General features: G+C 45.6%; 1 long non-coding RNA gene across 1 annotated transcript in view; it reads right to left on the bottom strand.

Moving 5' to 3' along the window:
• LOC139436814 (uncharacterized) overlaps positions 1 to 6,005 on the bottom strand; it is a 33,859-nt gene extending 27,854 nt beyond the window's left edge. Inside the window, exon 1 of the long non-coding RNA XR_011646227.1 lies at positions 5,641 to 6,005. This is a non-coding gene — a long non-coding RNA (uncharacterized lncRNA). The remainder of the gene's footprint in view (positions 1 to 5,640) is intronic.
• Positions 6,006 to 18,107: the final 12,102 nt, after the last annotated feature.

The following is an 18,107-nucleotide window of genomic DNA, read 5'->3' as shown; positions in this document are numbered from 1 at the left end:
CTGAAGGAATCCGTTTTCAACCCCGGCTGCACCTGAGAATCATCTGGGAAACTTCTAGAAAAATGCCAGTGGTGGGGGAGGGGACGGGAGGCACACCCCGGGTGCATTAAATCCTAACCGCTGTGGGTGGGGTCTGGCGTAGGTGTTCTTTTCGTTCTCCCCAGGCCAGCCCCCCACCCCCACCCCCACCCCAGCTGCCCAGGTCAAGTGCTGCCGCCCTTGAAAAACCAGCTTGCCCTGCAGCCAGCTTTTTAAAATAACTTGTCTCTTCTGCTGCCGCCTGTGCCTTTCTGAGGCCTGGCTCCAGGAAGCAAGAGGCATGTGCCTGCACTCATGAGCGGTGTTGGGCACGAAGGTGGTGACACGCGGCTTCCTGATTGATAGCGGGTGCGTGGAGACAGACGCCATCTGGAGGAGGGGTGAGCCTGGAACTGCACTAGCCACACCCTGGCCTTCAGCACCTGCCCCCTTCCAGGGACATCTCTGGGGCCACTCTGTCCCGCGTCTCCTCTCCTTTCTCCCTCTGGGGGCACACTTCCCCCACTCGCAACCCCTAAGCCTTTTTGGGGGGGGAGTGGAAGGTTGTCATTCTCTTCGCCTGCAACCAGGCCAGGTTCTGGAGCGTCCTCCCTCACGGAACATTAAAAGAAGATCCCAGGTCAGAGTCAGACAAGAGATAGGCAAAAAGGAATTATTTTTACACTTTTGTCAGTGAATTCAAGTGGCCGTTTTATTCTGCGATGGTGATTTCAGGAATACTGTTAAGCTTATTGATATCTTCCTAGAGAGGCACAAATGCCAAAAGATTTTTAAACATTGCCTTGGTGGAGTAGAAAGAGACGAGCCCAGAGTCTATGCTGAAATGACCTAGAGCGATAAAGACCGGGCAGGATTTTTTTTATCCAACAGTGGCCCTTGCAGGTTTAATTGTAAAGTATAATTACTTCAAGACATCATAATTTGTTGTGTACAATATAAATCAGTAGAACTCCACGGAATCATGTTTTTAATGTAGACCCCAAATAAAACGTTCTTTTATGACACAGCAGATGTTTCTTAATTCACTAGCGCCATGCATTGGGGTATTAAGATTATTCCTTGGCATTTTATTATGAATAACATACTTGCTTCATCATTAAGTGGGCCATTAAAGACATAAACAAGCTTTTATGCCCTGGTTTTCAACAGCTGCTGGTGGTCTACCAAGTGATAATCCAGCTTTCAGCAAATATTCTTCAGCTCCAAGAAATAAATACATTTAATAGGGCAACCTCAGGTCAGTCCACAGCTTCTCAGATCCTGGCTTGGGGAAATTCTTTAAGCAGGAAAATGGACAGAAGGGGTGTGCTTTAGTGGAGTTGTTTCGAGAGTCTCATTACCTTGAAAAAGGCCGTGTGTTTCTTTAAGAGACAAACTGAAAATTAAGAGAAAAAAAAAACCCAAGGAAGAGAAAAGCCAAGAAAAAAGCCCATGCCTCGTAGAGGGTGCTGGGGCCCTTCCCCTTCTTAATGGAGTGGTAAGACCTTCTCACAAACCCTGCAACCTGCGCCGTGAAGGAAATCAGCTGAGTCGGTTTTGTGCCTCAAACAAAGGGAGGTGGAGGACAGTGTAGGTCAAGAGCCCACATTCAGCCACTGGCGTCGAATCTGAGCGGATGTGACCCCTCCGTGACAATGTTCCCAAGGTGTACAGGCAGGAGTTTCTTGTCTTATAACTAGGATGGGAGCCAGATAAGCTTTCCTTCTCCCCCACCTTGGACTTCCTAAAGATAACAACTCAGGCAGCCCGGGAGCTGAGCGAGTGAGGGCGCTGAGATAGGAAATCCAGAGGCCCGTATTTTCCTTGGCTCGCCCTTTCCTTGTTTCCTGTGCTAAAGGTGGCCCGAAGGGTGCTAAACTTACAGTGCTAAAGTCTACGGCAGCATCCTCCTGTCAGGAGATGCGAGGAGAAGAGAAAGAAAAGCAGGGAAAAAAAAAAAAGATAAAAATTTGCATTGACGCTGTGTTGCCTTCACTCTGGGGCCACTTGGGAAGCTGAGTGAGAGGAGGGAAGGGTAGAACTGACTTTCAAGACTGGTCAATTCCAAATCTATTGCATGATTTGTCATCAATAGGAGGTGGGAGAAAAAGTTACAATTTAGACAGCGACTTGGGTACTGCAGACCTCCCATCTTTAACAGGTTCGCTTCCTACGTACATGGGTAAACATTATTACATAGGCAAGAACCTCTATTACATAGGCATAACCTCTAAAGGTTATGAGGACATGTGGGTGACATATTAAGCAGCTTTTCTTAAATAGAGCAGGGAATGTCAGTAGGAAGGCCTTTTGTTCCTTTTCTTTAAATAGAGTTTAGTAATAAATTTTCTTTTCCTTTTTTTTTTTTTTTTGATTGCTCATGAGGGTTTATTTTCTTTTTGCAGAGTATTTCATTTTGCAGTTGGGCGAACCATTGTTCTGGAGCTGGCGAGAAAAGGGGAGGGGAGCTGAAGGCAGGAACCACATTGTGAGTGAACTTGGCAACGGAGAGTTAGGAGGTAACTTTCCTGTCGGGCCCAGTATCTGGGGTTTGCAGTGCACCTGGCCCGTCAGCTCTTCCATGAGCACAGCTAACGGTTCCTGTGCCCTGGTGGAACCAGGGATGGGCCCAGCGCCACCTTTTCATTGTTTTATGCTCACCTGATTGGAAAGTGAAGTTTGATATTTCTTTTCCATTATGTTAATAACTCTAACAGGACTTTATTGTGCCCTCGACAACATCATTTTGGAAACATCATTTAACTGGGCGGCCTGCTTCCCTCTGGATGATTGTGTAAAGTAAATACACCAGCCCTTTTTTTATAACCATAGACTGTGTCTTTAAATACACACACACACACACACACAGAGGGGCATTTTTAGCCATGTCAGAAAGGAAACAGGGCTGCCAAATTCAGAGCATTCTACATGATTTTGAATTAATATTAGTCTATTTAAAAGAGCTGTAATCAGAAGAAAAACCTTAGCCTGATTCGCACAGCAAACACATTTCACAGTTGTTTTGGACAAATGCCCTCAGTGAATATGTTTAAAGTCATGTACAACAGGAATATGTTATCACAAGTAACCATGTTTTAATAAACACTTCATCTTTTTGTATTGCTTTCTTTTCATCACAATAATAGAAATATAACACCATATATCACTGTAAAACACATTTCCACATAAATGCTGATAAGCACAAAATATTTTTCATCATTTACATTTTAACTGTAATAATATATGGCAGGATTAAAGCTGCATCCATCATGTGTCTAACTAACCTTGCTGTAATGAATTTTTAAATGTAATGGTTTCTGTCGCAAAGTAAAATCGTCCATAATGTCTGGTGACATCGTAGGCTGGTGGATGGGTGGTTTTTAAAATGTAAATGCAACTTCATTTTTAATTAGGTTTATAAACTTCACCACCTCCAATCCTCCCCCCACCCCAGATTATTTAAAGCAAGAAATACAAGAGGCATGGCTATATGAGGTACTGCCAAACACTCCTCGAGTTATTCAAAATCACTTGCCTGCTGGAAATCCCGTGCACGCCTGTGTGTATTTGAGAGCAGCGAGGCACCCAATAGAAACAAAAGCTTATGAAAATCATAGTGAGGAAAGCTTTCTGGGGCCTCACTACCTGCAGCCTGCTCTTTATGACGGGACTTGGGGTCAGATATAGGTTGGGGGGGGGTACGGGAGGGGGTGTGCGCTGTGGGGATGGGGGTCAAGGACAAATACCTTCCTCTCCCTCTATTTGAAATAACAAATAAGCCGACTCACCAGAGAAGAATCATTAAAAATAATTTGCACAAGCTTTCAGTTGTGCGAGCTCTTTTTTTGATACAGTATTTCCTTCCGTGATTATCACTGCGGACATGTTCCAGCCATATGGATGGGAGCTGGGCTGGGAGCTTGCACAATACCTGAGTGGTTAATTAAGAGCCGTTGCCCGGCCACAAGAAGCAGGTTTGAAATCCCTCTTCAGTCTCCGACAATGAGTAGCTTTTTTAGCAGCAGAAGTCACCAGGGACAGCCAGAAGCGAGGGTAATTATTTGAGATAACATACAGCTGAAGAGAATGTGTGTGCGAGTGCAGGGTGGGGGGAGAGCAGGGGGAGGGGGGAGCGGTGTGCAGTTGAAAGAAGGGCAACAGTAGAGAAAAGTCTATAATAAAAAGGTCAACATCTCCTATTTTTCTGTACAGTGTCGACAGTCTGTAATGCCTTTTTAGCATGAATGACAACGGATTCTGTCTTTTTTTTTTAAAAAGGAATATCTTATTTTGTATTCAAACTTTGCAATTGTGAGTTCAGGCCTGCCAGCTCAATCTGAATAAGCTATTCTCACTTTATCAGGGTTTGCTGAACTGACTTTGATTGCATTGTTGCAAAATAGCAGTAATTTTTCCATTAACCCATACAAACCCTCAGCGAGCAGGAGAACAAAGAAATATCAGAGGGATGAAAGCCGTGAGCGCCCGGGAGGGGAGCCAGGGGTTTCCAAAATGGCTTTAAATGCAACCGCACTTAGGCTCCTTAGGCGGCTGGGGGGTCATCGGCAAAGCCATTATAGGGTCCGTTTGGGGTCCCTCTGGGTTTGAGGCTCGGTGGGCACCTTTTGCCCTCTCTGCCAAATTCCATTGTGTCCTGTGTGTTAGCAGGGTGAGAAGGGCTTTCTGGACAGCAGGGGCCTGGGCCTCCCCTTCCTTTTTAGGATGTTTGATCCTCTATCTTTCCCATGCCGAGGGCTACTGTCTCCATCTAGAACCCAGCTCAGGAATGCTCAAAGCCCTTTCAGAACGCAACCTTTGCTGAAGGCAGAGGGTCCTGCTCCCCACCCCCGCCCCATCCCCTCCCCAGGAAGGGGCCAGTAGGTCAGGGGTAGGGACAACCCAGCTCCTTGGTTGACAGGAAGTGAGCAGAGAACCTCAAAGCCCTCCTAGCTGCCTTTTGGAGGGCAGAACCACCTCCTCCCTTGGCTGATCCTGCTGCTCGGCCCTGAGATCCAGGTAGCCAGGGGAGACGGCTGTTTTACAGACAGTGGAGCCACATTAGCCTGTGGTTTTAATGACGGAGGAAACCGAGAGCAAGTAGGGGTTGCCACTCCCTCCTCCGTCAGCAAGAACTGTGCCTGAAGGCATCGGACATTGCCGAGAAAAATCCCGAAGCTGAGAGAACGTGGATCAAAATCGAAGTGTAACTTTCTTCCTAATTTTTTTCTTTTTTAATTTGCAATGTCAAGCAGTTAAGCTCATCTTTGACCCGTGGCTTCCTACTACGGGCATGGGCAAAGAGCTCCACCAGCTTTGATCTCCCAGCCCCCCGAAACAATCCACTCAGCCAGGGGTGGTTTCACCGGAATCTGCGCCTCAGCTTTGTTTAGGAGTGGCCCAATATGTTAATTATCTCCTTTGCCTCCGCGGCAAGGTCCTGTCAAACTGTACACTGGTCTTTAAAAAATAAAAGCGAACACAGTGAGCCTGCTGTACCCTGCTTCCACAGGATCCAGCCCCTGACGACGCCTGAGCTGTCACACGAGAGGCAGCGTTCCTGAAATAAAGGTGGGCAGATGTGTGATAATGAGACAGAAGCGTGCAGATGCTAATAGAACTCACCAGAACAGGGCTGCCTCAGTGAGACGGCACCAGATAGCAGCTGCAGAGTGTCAGGACGCCCGGATGCTACTTTCTCTTGATTCTCATTTAAGAGCCGCTTCGTGCGCCGCTGTCTGTCAGTGAACTTTTCCCTCTCAGGAGCTCCAACCCCTAGGTGATCAGTCACATTTCGACATAACTAGATGTCAAAAGAAGTTTAAGTTGTATGACGAACTGTGATGCAGGCACTGCCAGCCTCTGGCCTCCGAGGCGGCTTCTTAATGATCCACCTGGAAACTCTGGAGCCTTTTCCTGTGTTTTGTTTTCTTATTAAAATACTGGCTAAGTCTTTGTCAATATCCATGTTGGCAACTGTGAGCTCAAGACAATATTATCCCAAGCATAATTTAATTTTAAATGTGGAACACATACCGGAGCTGGCTGGATAGCAGGAGGTTTGTGTTGAGCAAACAGGAGCTCCCTCCAAACAGCCCATTTTAACATCATTAATTAAAATGAGGTCGTTTGGGGATTTATTGTCAGCCCTAGTTGGGACACTGACAGTGGGGGGGGGGAACCTGGGGCTATGCGAGGAGTGTCACTGTGGGCTGTCCATGAACTGGGGGTGGGGGAGTGAAATTGAGAATAATAGATTAGGTTGAAGAGGCAGGGATTTCAACGTGTGAGAGGCAGGAAATGGAAATAACCTGAGCATTGTCATCTGGTAGACCAGCAAAGCCCTTGAACTTGAATATGAACTTCGCCAGGTCCTTATCGGCCTCTGTGAGCTGTGGGCTCTCTCTGATGGTGTGCTTTGGTGATGAGCCAGAGGGGCATTTAACTTAGAGGGTCTTGGAGAGGGAGGCTTAAGGCGTGTGTGACACATGCCATTGCATATGAAATGAAGCCCACCAGCTCCTGCTGTTCTTTGTGAAGCAGGCATTTCTTGGAGCATTTAATTGGGTCGGGTCAGTTTGTTCTGTAAATATTTTCATCTTCTCCCGCCACTGTTTACATTTCCATTGGGAAAATAAATATTGCGAGTCGCTTCTGCCTGCTTTATTTTCTTAGAGATTTTAATTCCGATTCCTCATGAAAGGTTTCTATACACACACACACATCATGCACTCACGTACACATTGCACACACATACAGGTTCTCCCACCCTGGTGTGAAGGCACCTCAGTTCATAAAATGCTTTCCTTTCTTCTCTTCAGAGAGTAAAGGGATGTGCAGTGGGAAACCCTATGGTGGGTGCACTGACATATTGAAAAGTTCGGAGGAATCTCAGGTCTTACCGTTTTCAATCAGAGAACCAGCCAGTCTCATCCGGAATGTTCTAAGCCAACACCATTTCTTCATCTTTCGGAAGCGCCATCCCACACCCGCTGCCTGTCTCCCTGCTCCCCTCAATATGGTTCCTTCTTAAACATTTCATAGTCTGGCTTTTATGCACTAACACGCTCTCGCATAAAACAAGATTTCTTCCCGTAGAGGCTGGTATTTAGTAGCCTGAAGCTCATTAGTACTTCAGTGTTTTACCCTAGAGTTTTAAATTTTTAAGCAGCTAGGATTTGTCTAAGAGGTCTTAACCTTATAATTTGTAATAACTTAGAGATCATGTAGCTAAAGTGTTAAGTTATTTAAAAAATTCTCCTTTTCCTTCTCCAGCCATTGATTTGCTACCTCTTGCGGTCAAAGTCGGCGCTATTAAGTCAGGTGATGGAAAAGGCTCATTTATTTCTCAGCAGTAAAACATAAGCAATTATGAGACATTTCTTAGCATGGATTGATCTGGCCTTAAAGGAAAGCCCAGACTGTCAGAAGCCACTGTAGGGGCAGCAGAGACGAAAAGGGGTGGAGTTGGGGGACCGGTGAGTGAGTTGCAAGGTACTGGGGATGGGATAAAATCAATGCCCAAATTAGCCTTGCACCTAAATGCCCACTGAAATGGGACAAGTAACTGTAGACTCTTGACTGTGCTGGGGTGCTTCCACTAAGTAAGGCAGCCAGACTGGGCCTTGAATTCAGGTTTTGAGCTGTTTAATTCTGGCCAGGTTACTTAACCTCTCTGGGCTTCAAGACCTTTTTCTCTATTATTATTAAATAACAATAGAACTAGCTTCCTAAGTTTGATATGAACATTCAAAGAAATACCCAAACGTCACTGACCCCACACTCTAGGTGGGTATTGGGTAGGAAGCAAGGGTGGAGAGAACATACGTGGAGCTCTGCAATCTAGAAATGGGGAGAGAGACCCCACACAAATAGGGCCATGAAATGTGCAAGGAGTCCAAATAGGGAAGCTGTGTTCCCTTTTATTTCTGCTGCTTAGAAGAGGGTTGGGCTCATGCTTCATCGCGTAAACTTTGTGTAAAAATTATCGAAGGACCACCTAATGTGTGTCGATGCCACACATGCCAGACATGTCAGCCTCTCCCAGTAATGACTCTCTGACATAAACAGTAAGGAAGAAATATTACAATTACCAAAGGGTGGTGGAGCCCGGCATGCATTTTCATGAGAGGTCTGGGTGAATGGCAGCGCGCACTCCAGCAAGCAGCCTCCCCCGCCAGCAAAGTCGGCCAAAGAAAGCTCTAGCCCCCCCCAAAGACAATTAAAATGAGTTAAATGAATTAAAAGGGCCCTTCCCACTGAAAGTACAGTCAGAGGTTAGAAACAGTAGAATTTGGATTTATGGAAACCCCACGGCTGCCAAGTCTTAGGAATTGTGGGTCACAGGGGAATCATTTCAGTGGTAACCTAAACAGCTTATAAAATTGGAGGCAATATGCATAATTTTAAATTTCTGGGAGGCAGTTTTCATTCCCCTGTTTATTTTGGCTTCTTAGGTCAATAGAAACATTGAGAGATGGGGGTGGGGAGTGGGGGAAAGACTGCGTTCTCACATTAAACTACGGGGAAGACTGAACCGGGACTTGCCTTTCTCAAGACAATGGGAAGGCCAGGCCCGGAGGCAGGAGAGCAGCGTGGGGGCGCAGCCTGTTAACCTGCTCCTGTTCTAAGTCCCTCCCGGCTGACCACTCACCAGCTCTGAATCTCTTGCCAGTTGCTTGACCACTCAGACCCTCAGTTTCCCCCCCCCCAGTAAAATGGGGTTAGAAATTTCTACTTCGCAGAGTGGTTACAGTCCTTAAACGAGGCGACATCTCTACAGGGCGTAGCAGGGCATTCTGTGTCTATTGGCTGCTGTTGTTGAGAATGCAGGTTCTGTCGGGCTCTCAGGGACCCAGGAAGCAGAAACCCGGAAGGTGCGAGGTGACGCGGGCCTCTGTGACGTTTCCCCGTCCTCCCCCGTCCCTGAGGTTAAAGCCAGGGAGGCCGCGGACGCCGTTAAAGGCTTCCCCGGTGCGGGCCCAAACCTCCCGTCACCTGCACGCCCAGATCTGGTCTCCCTGACCCTGCCTCCTTCCGTCAACTCGTCAACTCTAAGAAATTCTCCAGAGGCTTCTGACCTGCCGCGATGGACGGGAGCGATGGACGGGAGCCTCCCGCCCGCCTCCGGCAGCCCGCTCCCACCCCTGAGTCCCCGGAGCCCTCGAGGGTGTGTACTTTGCTGACCATAACATGCACAAACTCCATCAGAAAGCATTTGTCTACACCCTCTTTATTCGCTTTCAAAGGGTTAAACAGCCTATTTACTGGGCTGTCAGCGATCCGGGGCCCACATCACCGAGAAAGCCCCGTCCAGTTTTGTGCGGCTCAGAGCCTTGTCTTTCCTGGCCTGTTCTTGTTACTGTCATGTAATATCCATGACAATCGTGTTGAGCTGTTTTTGAGGGGGCTCTGTGGGGCTCACTCTGAGGGGCCACTTTAAGCCAGGGAAGGCCTTTATTTATGTGGATTTGAAAGAACCTTGAGAAGGCCCTTCCCCTCGGAACGCTCTCCGGCAGGTCACGGCGGTTTCAAAAGGATTTAAATGCAGAGGCTGCGATCAGTACTTCCATCACGTTCTAATAGACTGGCATGAGCATTTGTGCCTGAAAGACAGGGGAAAAAGTGATGCAGATTTCCCCTAAATTGGACTGACGCACAAAGCAGGGAGAGCAATTGAGTGACGAGGTAACCCCTCACACCCTCTTTTACACTTCTAACCAGCGCCGCACAAAGAGAGAGCCGTGGGAAGCTGCCCGGAGCCGGGCCAGGCCATTTCCATGGGCCATATGGAAATTTTGTTTTGTGTACAGAGAAAGTGTCTGATAACAGTGACCTTAACTGGCATATGTGGGCCGTGAATAGGCCAGAGGAAACCACTCAGCAATCTGACCCTCAACATATGGACAATCTGCCCAAGGAGACTTTCATTGCCATCTCGCTGGCAACCCAGGGGATTTCATTAGATTTGTTAATGAATTGCTCTATTGACTTATATCTGAGCTTGCCTCATTAGAGGAGAAGAACACAATTTTTATCTATGTTTTCGTGAAGGGGGCCAGAGCGTCCCCTCCTTTGTGGGGCGGTGGGTAATCTGTGGGGCTGTCATCGGCTTTGAACTAATTTATTGTGTCAGTTTAAGGAGGCCCTTCCGTGCTTGTTGAGGCTCGAGCCCCACTCCAAGCCTCTTCAGATCAATGTTTTCCTTGTGAGCGGGATGTTTCCTAGGCTTCTGCTTGGCTTACAAATAGCTGAACATGATGTCGTCCTGGTGCTGCACGTCTTCAGCGGATTTGGGGAGTCCCCACAGTGTCCCCCGTCGAGAGGGGGCTTTTCAAGGCAGCGTCGCGCCGAGGTTGCCGATGTGCCTTCCCGACCTACCACCAGTCGCTCGAGCAACGAGCCTCTATAAACCTGCGGAGGAGCGTCGTACGTTGCAGACCAAAGAACACCCTTCCTTCTCCCCTGCCAAATTTGGAATCATGCAAATGTCCTCATATCTGAGCCTTATTAGTAATGGCTCAATTGTTTGGGCTTCTCAATGTGGGAAAGCTCAGGTTTTAAAGCAATAAGAGCTATCAATTAACATATTATTAGGGGTAAACCAATAAAGAACCCATTATGGCTAATAGCGAGTGTAGAATCCTGAGGAATTAGCAAAATGAGATTCAATAAAATGGAAACCATAAAGATAAGCTTCTGAAGATTGGATCTGGCTTTTTGAGCTTAAGTCTCAAATAAACAAATGAATGATACCCACCAAAGCCTCCCTTGGTTCCTCTTTCCCAAGGCTGCCGAGGACAGGGAGAACATTCCCGTTGGAGTGAGGGGAAAGATGCTCAGCACTGCAACTGGAGGTATTTTATTCCATGGGCGAAAAGGGGAGCAAGAAAGAGAGTAAATCTTTAGAATATATGCAAGTACTTCCTGTGTGAGATTCCCGCAATGGGATGTGGCACAGATGTCCCCAAACCTGTGTCCTGGCCATCCGAGCACTTAACCTCAGCACTCAAAAAGTCAGAAAAAGCCAAAAAAACCTATTGGTGTGCATCAGAGTTCAACCAGAGAAACAGAACTTGTAGGAGATATATATTAAGGGATTCATCGTGAGAAATTGGCTTCCTTGACTCTGGAGGCTGACAAGGCAAGTCTGAAATCTTTAGGGCAGGCTGCCAGGAAGAGCAGGCTGGAACTCACCGGCATGTGCCAAAGCTGCCATCCATAGGCAAGATTTCTTCTTCCTGGAAACCTCAGTTCTGCTCTTAAGGCCTTTCAACTAATTGAATCAGTCTCAACCAGATTATCTAGGATAATCTCCTTTACCTAAAGTCAACTGATTGTGAAAGTTAATCACACCTACAAAAAATATCTCACAACACCTGGATTAGTGTTTGCTGGAGTAACTGGGGACTACAGGCCAGCAAAATTAACACATAAAACCGGCCATCACAAAGTGCCACTCGTGAAAATCTGGGACATGTACAGATCCTACAGCAGCAGCAAAGTTGAGGGAGGGATGCAGAGATTTTGAGAATGAGAGTGGATCTCCTCTGATGTGTCGTGTGAAGAGTGGCCGGGGTTCCTGTTCATCCTCCACTGAGTCTCCAGGGGAGGTTCTCTGATTTTGCTATGCCCCCTTCAAATGCCTTACAGCAGTCCTGAGACTCAGGCTACTTGGGTAGAAAGAGAAGTTCATCTGGATTGTTGGTACGCATGGAAGGTTCAGAGAAAGAGGAAATCCCATGTTCATAGGAAGAGTCAGGGTTCTCCAGGGAAGCAGAACTGACAGGGAAAAAAAAAAAATATATATATATATATGATAAGATTTATTATAGAATTGACTCATACAACCATAGGGATTGGCAAGTCAGAATTCTATAGGGCAGGACAGGCTACAGGTTGGGAAATCTGATGGAGATTTCCATGAATTCCCCAGGAGAAGCTGGCTGACTGAAGTAGAGATAGAAATTCTTCTTTCTGATTGCTGAAATAATCAGTTCTCTCTTTAAGGGCTTCAACTGACTGGGCAAGACATCTCTCATTGCTGAAAGCAATCTCCTCTGTTGATTGTAGATGTAATCAGCCATAGATGCAATAAACTGGATAATGATCTAAGTACATGAACTATCCTCATGGTAGCAATCAGGCCAGTGCTTGCTTAACTAAACAATATACCTAACTAAACACCATAACCTAGCCAAGTTGACACATGAATTTAACCATGAAGAAAGGATTCCGCAACATGTTTTCTGGGAAAGGGGAGAGTTTTGGAAAGGAAGCCTATAAGATCTGAAAACTTCTACATATGAGAATTGGGCCTCAGCAGTGATAAAGGAGTAAGCTATAAGAGTATAAAGAAGTATTTGGCAATATTTTATCAAGCATACTCTTTTTACCAAGACTGCTTCACAGGCTTGTTTTCTCTGAGTTCATGAGTGTTTGAGGTTGACTGCTACCTTCATACCTTCTTAATTGAAATACTACTTAGCTGGGTATAAAATTCTTCCTTTCCTTCAGAACTTTATATACATTCTCCCACTGTTTCGTGGTACTGAATGTCACACTAATTCCTTATGATTAATGTTTTGGATGGCTGTATTTCATCACTGAGAAGTTTTATTTATTTAATTTTTCAAAAAGAACTAGGGTGCTATATTTTGTTATATACTTCATATTTGAATACATTTCTTTTTGTCTTGATCCTTACATAATAACTTGATTCAGTATGATATACCTGGATCACACTTTCTTTTCCTCAGAAGTCTGTAGATTATCCTTTTTCCCCCAGTCATCTGCAGGGCATGAATTTCCCTCATTGGATTGACTTCTCTTTTGCCAATGCCTTGAAGTTACTGCCTGAGTGCCTGAAAAAAATCTTTATCTCCTCTTGAAGTCTCAAGATTTGACCAGGGAAAGTCTCAATGCCAATCATCCTCCATCAGTATTCCTGGAAAACAGCATATTCTTGTGAACTACAGAATCAGTTCTTTCTTTGTTTACAAGAAGTTCTATGCTTTGAACATTTTTGGTTCAATTTGTGTGATTCTCTAAATCATGGTCACTAATAATCCTTACATCTTGGATGGATCCAATAGACTTTTATTCCAGTGATGGTTAGCATTTGTTTATTGTCCCCCCACCCTCATTCCCTTCTGGACTATAAACACCCCCAAGGAAGAAAAACATCTTATTTATCTTTATTTCTTCAGAATCCAGTGCAAAATAGATGCTCAATAAGCAATTATGGAAGTGACCCGCACATGATCTGGTTAGCTGGAGTTTAAACTTTATTTTGATAGAACACAAGAGCCATTGATGGTGATGGCAGTGGTTGACATGAACTGACACGAGAATACATAGCTAGACAGCATGGTCAGCCATTGCTATTGAATGGTGGTGGTTTGGGTGGTGGCCATAGATGCTGGTTTAATAGAGAAAACACATGTGGTGAACAAGCATGAATATTTTCAACTTCTCAAATCCAAACTGGCACTTCTGCTGGGAGATCAGGTGAGTAATAAAATGGATATAAGCTTGTTTCCTAGGAAAATAACTGGAAACTTTTTTAGGCCACTGTATTGGCCAGCCAAAGGAGTGCTGATGCAAAGTACCAGAACTCTGTTGGCTTTTATAAAGGGTATTTATTTAGGGTAGAAGCTTACAGTCACAAGGCCATAAAGAGTAATTACTTTCCTCATCAAAGTCTGTTGCCATGTGTTGGAGCAAGATGGCTGCTGGTCTCTCAAAGGTTCAGCCTTCTTCCTCTTAAGACTCCAGCTTCTTCCCATCTCAGCTGTAGACTGGCATAAGGCTCATTTCTCCACCTAGGGCCATCAATTTCCAAGCTTAGCTGCTCTGCTCTCTCCACAAGTCCAGCTGTAAACTATCAGGTAAACAACTCTGTTCTCTCCTTGGGCTCCAGCATCAAAACTCTCTCTCCTCTGCTGTGTTGTTTTCTGTGTGAATGTTCACCCACCAAGGGGCTGGGGACTCAACGTCCTAGTGACATGGCTAAATCAAAGCCCTAATCTTAATTTAATCAAGTAAAAAGGAAACCTCTGAATTTATTATAATACAATCAAAGGGTATCACACCAAGAGGAATAGAACAGTTTACAAACATAATCAAATGGAATTCATCAATAATATAAAAATGCCACAGCCAACTTGCCTTTAGGAATTTTTTTCTTAGATTTCTATTTATTAATCAATCTCTAACACCAAATTCCTCAGAAGAGTGGCATGTTAAAATTTCATTTTCTGTTTAGAAACAGATGGCATAATCAAATATTTGTTTGAAGAAAGCTTGATGACATTGTGTCATAGGTGTGGGCAGAGTTAAGGAGACCAACAAGGGATGCTGGAACACCAACAGGAAGACGCTACCTCTCCTAAGCATGAGGAGCAAAGGCAAGGAGTGGAAAAAGGACTGCCACTGAATAACTTTCCCACCCGTCTGTCCTCCCTCCTGCTTTCCTCCTTGCCCCTTCCTCTGGCCAAGTCAGAGGCAAGGAATCCCTGCCCAAGTGATGCATTCACCGTAGAGGATGGCCTCTAAGGTCCAGGACAGGGCCGGGCCGGGCAGCGACCACATCTGGAAGGGCCAGTGGAGAGAAACCAGCCCAATTTATTTCAAGGGAACACCCTCCCTCATAATAAAATATATCAAATTAAAAGACCACCAAGAGAAGCGGATTTGGCTCAATGGATAGGGCTTCCGTCTACCACATGGGAGGTCCGCAGTTCAAACCCCAGGCCTCCTTGACCCGTGTGCAGCTGGTGCATGTGCAGTGCTGATGCATGCAAGGAGTGCCCTGCCATGCAGGGGTGTCCCCCATGTGGGGGAGTCCCATGCACAAGGAGTGTGCCCCGTAAGGAGAGCCACCCCGTGTGAAAAAGGTACAGCCCACCCAGGAGTGGCGCTACACACACGGAGAGCTGATGCAGTAAGATGACAGAAAGAGACACAGATTCCCGGTGCAGCTGACAAGAATACAAGTGGACACAGAAGAACACACAGTGAATGGACACAGAGAGCAGACAACTGGGGGAGAGAGGAGGAGAGAGAAATAAATAAAAAATAAGTCTTAAAAAATAAAAAAATAAAAGACCACCAAGATTCCGTATTCTCATCTTGGATTGGTTGAAATGCAAAGCTTCAAAAACCAAACTATGTGGATGGGCGTTGGGGAAAGAGATGCCCTTTTACATTATTAGTGGGAGGGTACTTGGGCGCAAGCCCTACGAGAGGCAGTTTGACAGCATCTATCACAATCACAAATGCATGCTCCCTTTGACGGACAAGCCCATTTACAGGAATCTATCCCACAGCTGTATTCAAACATGTTTGCAATGCTAGGTACACAGGACTGTTTATTACAGCTTTGTTCATACTAACAGAACATTGGTGAACCCCAAATGTCCATCAGTTGGGGACCAGTTATACAAATGGTGGTTTGCCAAGATGATGAAATACTTAACACAGCCACAAAAGAAGAATGAGGAGACTCTTTCATAATGATTTATTGTTAAGGGGAAAAAAACAGGTACTATCATTTTAACTAAAGAGAGGGTGGGGCTATAATGACATGATCTCTTCCGGCCCATAGATATACAAGAAACTGAGGACATAGGTTGAGTCTGGCAAGGGAATTAAGTGGCTAGGGCACAAGGTGGCAGGGAGGTTTCACTGCAACTCTTGTGACATTCAAGTTTTGTAGAATATGTACACACATTTTGTCTGGGTAAGAAATTAAGTAGTATTTTTAAAATCCCAAATCAAAGCAGGACTTGGCCATCTCTGGACAGTGAAAAATTGTATTCAAAACCGGGTGTGTAAAGGAGCCCAGAGAGCTGGGTTTTCAGACTACTGGGGTACCTGCTGTTACTGGCAGTGTGATGCTGTTTCTCGTGCAAGCCACCGCGTGAGCCCTTGCTCAGGATGTGGCCATCTATGATTCATGGGAAGACCAGACCATCTTCTCCTAGAAGATTCTGCCTTCGAAATAGAATAAAAACAGCCTAACTATACCCAGCCCACCCTTGTCCCCCATGATGTGTGCCATTGGCAGGGGGATGATGGAGAAGGTGGGAGGAACCTCTGGGGGCTGATGCTGGGACCCGTCCCCATCTTGCGAATCCTGCAACATTCATCTGCCTCACCGGCATCACCCAGTGGTGGCCTCTCCCCTGTCTGCTTCTGCCATGTCCTTTGAGCAGCTACTTACATTGCAAGAGCTTCAATCCCTCCCGGTGTTGACCTCTGGGGCTGCAATCTCCTTATCTCTGGATAAGGAAGGAGAGATAGTACCTTGTCATTATGGTCGCAGACATGAGAATACTTGTCTTTCGCCTATTTCATATCCACTCTTATCACACTCCTCAGTCTCCAGCCATGCGGTCTTCCTGGAAGCTGTTGCATTCTTGCTAGAAATAGAGAAGACACACCACAGGGCAAAACCAAATGCAATATGAAAAAAAAACCCAGGGTGCTCACTCCACTCCAGGCACACTGACCTCTGTGCTGTCTCTCAAGCATACCGAGCAGGTTTCCACTTCCCGGCCTTTGCCCTGGCCGTTCTCTTTGCCTGCAGTGCTCTTCCTTTGGATAACATTATGGCACCCTCCCTCACCACCTTCAGGCCTCCTCACCACCCTAAAATTGCAACCCTTCCCCCCAGCATTCCATGCGGACGCTCCCTACCATGCTTGCCTGCCTTCTGTTGTTCCATAGAGCTGACCACCATCTTACATGAAATGCATTTTACTTATTTATTTGAAAAAGTATCTGGAATATAAATTTTATAAGGACAGGATTTTTTGTTGTTGTTCTGTTCACTGATGAACCCCCAGTTCCTGCAAGAGTGCCTGGCACATTTCTATGCTCTGTATTTGTTGACTGACTCAGTAAATGCGTCGTAGCCCTTAATCTCAAGAGTTTGTACTTGTCTGTTTTTGTATCGCTAGACTATGAGCTCCTTCCACTCGTGTAGCCTCAACACCTACCACAATGCTTAGGAGATGCTCAATAATTTTTTTTTCAATAAATGAAAGGCTGAGTGAAAGTTCTTTATTCCAAAGTCTCGCTCCCGGATGAGGTTAGCTCTGAGGACACATCAGCCACACTCAAACGCATAGCCCTTTGTTGGTGCTTTTTTGTTTGATTCTCGTACTTCTAGATTTTCAGATGCATTTTTGTCTAATATGGATGAATGAAATGATGAGTTCAGATCCAGGAACTGAGGACTGGTGGGCAGTGCTTAGATGAAGGAGAGTTTCAGCCAGGCAGACCTCAGGGACATATTTCTTTGTTTTTGGATTGTGACAGTTTTTCTTTGAGAAAAGCAGTTGCTATATTGGCTCTTGTCCATAAAAGAAAGAAAAGCTCCCATTTGTAGAATGTGTACCATGTGTCAGGAACTGCACTAGGCTTAATTGCATACAGTAATTTAAATTTCATGGCCACACCATGAGATCAGCAGTGTTTTCATCCTCGGTTTGCAGAAGTTAAATGAGCTGTAGAGAGAGAGAATTAGAGTTCACTTGCTCAAGGCCCTAGAACTAGAAATGGGAACTAGGATTTAAATCCAATCCTAATTATGCCTAAATCTTCTGCTTAATCGAATATGCTTCTCTACTCTTATTTTACCCAAAGTAATGCACCGAGTGGGGAGGTGTCAGCAGTAGTAAGGTGATACAATAAGCAGAAGCAGAGCAAGCTAACTGCTGTAACAAACAGCCCGCCAGACTTCAGTGACGTAATACACTAATGGCTTATTTCTTATTCTCAGTAATTGCTGTGTGCATGGGAGGGTGTGTGTGTATATGTGCATGTATATGAGCTCTCTGCTCCATGAAGTCCGTCAGTGATTCAGGCTCCTCTTCCAACTAGTGGCTTCCCAGCCCTTAGTCCTTTGGAATCCTCCACTGGATTTTCTCTATGTATCCAGCAGGTGAGGAAACTGAGAAAGTAGAGCATGTGGTACAAGGTTGGGTCTCATGCTAGGCCTGGAAATAATGAGCATCACTTCTGATCTGACTTCTTTGGGCCAGCACTCATTTTCCAGTCTGCACCTAAATGCAATGAAGGCTGGG

This window comes from Dasypus novemcinctus, chromosome 18, assembly GCF_030445035.2.
Source record: "Dasypus novemcinctus isolate mDasNov1 chromosome 18, mDasNov1.1.hap2, whole genome shotgun sequence".
NCBI lineage: Eukaryota > Metazoa > Chordata > Mammalia > Cingulata > Dasypodidae > Dasypus > Dasypus novemcinctus.
The sequence above is the reverse complement of the archived record's forward strand: the minus strand, read 5'-3'. Positions and strand labels throughout refer to the sequence as shown.